A 6037-nucleotide genomic window follows, 5' to 3' on the forward strand; every position below is an offset into this window, starting at 1 on the left:
CATCCCAGAGTTCGAAACTAGAATAAAGTTAAGAGAACTTAGACTCAAAGACATAAACGAGTCTGAGATGCATGCAATACGTCTAGAAGCATTTAAACAAGCAGATAGACAACGTGGTAGGTTAGTACATGTGGTAGAGACAGAACCTAACTTGGCAGTCAATAACACAAAAACCTAACACAGAAACAACAGGCATCGACTTTCAAACCTTGAACAAGTCCATAGGAACTTTTAAATCAATCTACACAACAGTTAGTAGACACACTAAAGAGAAGTGACCAAATCCAACCACAACACAAGAGAAATTCATGGAATGGTAACAGTCATCAATCAAAACAAAATGGTGACAATAACAGACATCAATCTAGGGGAAACTGGAATTATAACCAGAATCAATCCAAGGGAAATAACTGGGGCCATAGCCAGAATCAATAAAAAAGAAATAACTGGGGTCATAACCATTACCAAACAAGGGGAGGTAACTGGGGCAATAACCAGACTTTTCCAAACCGTCAGTATGGTCAAAGTAACCAGACTCCAAACTCAAGCTATCAGATACCTCAAGAAAACCAGCAGGAATGTGTGAACCAGACAGATCTCTCAGTTCCGGGAAACCTCTAGATGCTGGGTTTGAGGGTCAAAAGTCAGCAGAGAATCTGGGAGGGACCCATGATATTACAGTCAGTAGTATCAACGACAAACAAGGATTGTTTGTATGTACCAAGATTTGTGATCAGTATACACCTTTATTGATTCATACTGGAGCCAGGTATCAGTATTCTAAGCCAAGCATTTATTAATAAATTAAGATCTTCACTAGATCTCCAGATTGAACCATTTAAATTGAACTTGGTAACAGCAACTGGGGAGAAGAAACCTTTTATTGGTAAGTGTACGCTAGAAACTACTCTTGGAAAGACTACAATAACCCATGAGTTTCTTGTCGCTGATATAGGTCAACAAGGTATAATTGGCCTAGACTTCATGACTAAACACATAACCGATCTATCTTTGAAAGAAAGTTATCTTTATATCAGAAGGGAAAAAGTTCAATGTTTTAGGTTCCAAAATGGAACTGAACCTACTTGCTGTAGGGTGTCACTTTCTGAAGAGGTAAAAATACCCTCAAACAGTGAAATTATTGTTCCTGGGAGAATTATGGACCCAATTTTTAGGGAGACAACTGCTCTAGTAGAAGCTACACCAAGATTCATGGAAAAACATGAAGTATTAGTGGCTAAGAGTCTTGTTGATCCTACTAAAAGAGCTATTCCTTTACGTTCACTTAACATAACTGATCAAGATTGTGTATTACACAGAGGATCAGTGGTAGCTACAATTCAAGTAGTTAGAGAATGTGTTGAAAACCCCCAGGAGGATGTTAGTATCAATCAAGTGAGGTCAGAAAACTCTCAAACTGAACTACCAAAACACTTGGTATCCCTCTATGCGCGTAGTTGCTCTAACCTAAATGAGAAGGAACGGGAAGCTCTGAAAAATCTATTACTAGATTACCCAGATACCTTCTCTAAATCATCAAATGATTTAGGTTTGACAGATCTAGTGCAGCACCAGATAAACACTGATAATGCTAAACCTATAAAACAACCCCCCAGACGTGTACCACTCTCCTGTAGACAAGAGGTAGACAAAAAAATAGAGGACATGGTTCTCAAAGGTGTAATTGAAGAATCTGATAGTCCATGGTGTTCTCCAGTTGTACTAGTTCGTAAACGAGATAACACCATAAGATTTTGTATAGATTATAGAAGACTCAATGATGTAACCATCAAAGATAGTCATCCAATACCAAGAATAGATAGTACCCTTGATGCATTAGCCGGATCAAAGTGGTTCTCTACCATTGATCTTAAAAGTGGTTATTGGCAGGTGAAGTTAGATCCTCTGGACCGACCCAAATCAGCTTTTTCAGTAGCAGGTGGAGGTCTATGGCAGTTTGTCACACTTCCATTTGGATTATGTAATGCTCCCAGTACATTTGAAAGATTAATGGAGAAAATTCTGAAAAACCTTTCTTTCCAAATATGTATGGTGTATCTAGACGACATCATAGTCTTTTCAAATGATTTTGAAACACATCTAGAAAACTTGAGACAAGTTTTTGATAGACTTAAAGGGGCAAACTTAAAATTGAATGCAAAAAAGTGTCATCTATTTCAACTTGAAGCATCATTTTTGGGTCATGTAGTGAGTGAACAAGGAATTACAACAGATCGAGAGAAAATAGATGCAGTGAAATCATGGCCAATTCCTAAGAATGTAAAAGAGGTCAGACAGTTTCTTGGCTTCATATGTTCTTACTATAGGAAATTTGTAAACAATTTTGCAATCATTACAAAACCTTTGTACAAACTTACAGAACTTTCTCAGAAGTTCTCATGGTCAGATGATTGTCAGGCTGCATTTGATCTGTTGAAGAGGGCTCTCACTAGTTCTCCAATCTTGGCTTTTCCATCTCCCAAAGGGCAGTTCATCTTGGATACAGATGCCTCCAACTTTGGAATGGGAGCAGTCCTGTCACAAGTACAGGAAGGAAGAGAAAAAGTCATTTGTTATTACAGCACAACTTTCAGTCGAACTGAACGTAAATACTGTGTAACAAGGAGGGAACTACTAGCAATCGTTAGCTCTATTAAACAGTTCCACCACTATCTATATGGACAAAACTTTAAAGTAAGAACCGATCATGGTGCTCTCACATGGTTACTTAACTTTAAGAACCCTGAAGCTCAACTAGCTCGGTGGTTTGAAATTCTGTCTTCTTATCAATTTCCTATTGAATACAGAGCAGGCCGTGTGCATAACAACGCAGATGCCATGTCTAGACGGCCATGTAAAGAGTCAAACTGTGGTCATTGTGAAAGAGCTGAACAACAAAGAATTGATATGTCATCTGAACACGAAGATGATAAAGTAGAAAATGTATTTGTTGTTACCAGGTCTTCTGAGTCAAAGAAAGCTAAACTTGTGGCCGACCCCAGAAATGGACTGGACAACATGGACAGGGAAGTCGCTGGGCTACCTGTGGTAGAAACATAAGTAATATAAACAAACCACAAACAAATGACAATAGTTCTCAGATTCCTTATACAAATCTCATTCAAGAAATGCAAGGGAAGGATTTTGTATTAAAAACTATTACTGAGTGGGTAATATAAGGTAAAAAGCCTGATTGGAGTGAAATATCTCACATGAGTGAGGAGGTAAAATACTATTGGGTCAGATAGGATTCCATCCAGGTCAAAAATGGTATACAACCCACCTATCAAATGGTGATCCCTAAAACCCTCACCACATTAATACTTCAGTACCTTCATACCAGTATTACTGGAGGTCATTTGGGTATTAAGAAAACATTGTCAAAAGTCAGAGAGAGATATTTTTGGCATAAAATGTTGAAAGATATTCAAAATTGGTGCAAGACATGTGATAAATGTGCTGCACGAAAGTCACCCAACAAACGTGCACATGGTCCATTACAAACTTACAATGTAGGTGTTCCTATGGAACGATGGGCAATGGATGTTTTGGGTCCTTTACCACTTAGTAATCATCAAAACCAGTATCTTCTTGTAGTTGCTGATTACTTCACCAAATGGGTAGAGGCTATTCCTATGAGGAATCAAAAGGCCACAACCGTAGCACAGAAATTTATCAATAGAATAATTACTGTTTTTGGGGTACCAAGTCAGCTTCATACTGATCAAGGAGCTAACTTTGGATCTGATGTGTTTAAGGTAGTCTGTAATATACTTGGTATAGAAAAGACGAGGACCACACCCTACCGACCACAATCAGATGGCATGTTAGAGAGGGCAAACAGGACCATAGAGTCTATGCTCTCAGCTTTTGTGTCAGAAAACAAAAGAGATTGGGATGAGAAAATTTACCTTCTCATGATGGCATATCGTTCCGTTGAACATGATACAACAGGTGTTTCCCCCAATGAAGTGGTGTTTGGTAACCCCATCAGCCTTCCGGTAGATCTGGTACTTGGTCGTGTTGAAGCTGAAACATACAACACTCGTACAGACTATGCGTATCTTCTCAACAAACAGATAGAGAATATACATGAGTTTGCTCGTGAAAGGATTCAATTATCTTCATCAAACATGAAGAAGGGGTATGATAAACGGGTTCAAATGAATCGCTATAACAAAGCTGATGCAGTTTGGCGATACAACCCGCGTTACCAGGGTACAGGTTCAAAACTAAGTTGCCCATGGGAAGGTCCATATCTGGTTGTTGAACGAATCAATGACATATTGTATCGTATCAAGAAAAATCCAAGATCCAGAATTAAAGTTGTACACCACAATCACCTTAAACCTTACAATGGCTTAAATACACCCACATGGTTAAAAGATTAGGGGTGTTCACATATAAATTCATACACACACTAAAAGTATCCTGCTGAACCAGCTTAGACTATTATGCCTGGTACAATTTTTTTACAAAATTCACAGAATTATCTCCCTTGAATAAGATGGGAATTACCAAAATGATACATTTTTAAGAGAAATACCTAATAGTGGGTTATTCTCTATCAGACAATTTTTATTCTTTCAGTTGGTAACTCGCTACCTGTGTGCTATATGCAATGGGGACCAGGAGTTTAATAGGCAACTATATTGTGAGAGACATATCATGGCTGCCCATTCTGGGTTCGGCTATCGATGCAATGATTATCTGCAGGTGTACTCCAGAGAGGGAAAGCACAAGAAATGCACCTCATCAGGTTTCACCATCATTAAAAGAATGACGATGACCTTTACAGAGCTGAAAGAGGAAGAATACAGAATGTACGCCAGCAGGGCTACATCTTTAATAAAATCTATAAGAAGGGAAGCTATCACAAAAGCAGAGGTGACAGAGAGCATCAGAGATAGCTATTTACTGAAGAGGAAGGAAACTGGACGGAAAGATAACAATGACCAGGGAAAGAGGAACTTAAAGAGAAAGTGGTGTGAGGAAGACAAAATTGACAGAAAGGAAAATAATGAAGAAGGAAAGAAAGAGAAAACAGATTATATGGATACAGAAAGGAAAGAAATTGGGCAGAAAGAAGGAAAGAAGATTGACACAGAAAGGAAATAAATTGGACAGAGAGAAGGAAAGAAGATGGATACAGAAAGGAAGGAAATTGGAAAGAGAGAAGGAAAAGAGATAAATTCAGATAAGAAAGAGATAAAGGAAGTAGAAAACGTTTGGTATGCCAGAAAGCCGACCCAACCAGCACGGCCATATAATAAGAAGTTGAAATCAATAACCCAAAAGCCAGTAGTAAATGCAAAAGGGGACGCAGAGAAAACACAACCAACCAATGTGGACAAAAGGAGAAGTTGGCTTCCAGGGAGTCAGATGCTGGACCAACTAGGACTGAACATATCAGACTCAGACGAGGAAAATGACGTAGTTGAAATACATGTATCTACAGATGAAGAGGACATAGACGACCAGCAAGACATCAACAACAACGACAGAGGACAATCACCTGAGGACAAGGATGTGGATATTGCAAAGGACGACGACTCTAGATCTGTATCAGTTCGACTTATCACCGACGAGGACATGGAAAAGAAAGCCAAATCTGACAGACAAGACATGAAGAAGACTATTATCACCATTACACCACAGTATATACCAACCGGCAAAAGTACCATAAAGTTAAGGAAGATGGCTGCAATACAGAATAAAAGAATTATGGTCCAGGTTGCTGCTGGCTCCGGCAGAGGCCTTCTGTCCTTCGACCAGGGACGCCCGCATAGCCTGGTCGAAGGCGTCTGTCCCTCGTAAAAGTCGGTGTTGCCTGATGAGGTGGAGGTCCATCCTCGTGGTCGAGGCCATGCAGTCTCCAACCGGGCAGTGACACACTTTTCTGTTGCTGGCCACTGTTGCCCGGCGGAGACTGATTTCGTTCCTGGCCTCGACCAGAGACATCTTATGTTTCTGCAGCGGAATAAAAGATGCATAAGACACATGTCAAAGTTCAGGTCGGAAAATTGCATCGAATTTT

General features: G+C 39.5%; 1 long non-coding RNA gene across 1 annotated transcript; it reads right to left on the reverse strand.

Annotated features, from left to right (window-relative positions):
- Window positions 1-2448: 2448 nt before the first annotated feature.
- LOC117320165 lies at window positions 2449-4032 on the reverse strand. The gene is made up of 3 exons (XR_004530935.1): window positions 3912-4032; window positions 2958-3043; window positions 2449-2535 (listed from the first exon to the last, which is right to left on the reverse strand). It is a non-coding gene; the product is annotated as an uncharacterized LOC117320165 (long non-coding RNA).
- Between the last annotated feature and the right edge of the window lie 2005 nt (window positions 4033-6037).

The sequence above is a fragment of the Pecten maximus genome, unplaced genomic scaffold (assembly GCF_902652985.1).
Source record: "Pecten maximus unplaced genomic scaffold, xPecMax1.1, whole genome shotgun sequence".
NCBI classification, from domain to species: domain Eukaryota; kingdom Metazoa; phylum Mollusca; class Bivalvia; order Pectinida; family Pectinidae; genus Pecten; species Pecten maximus.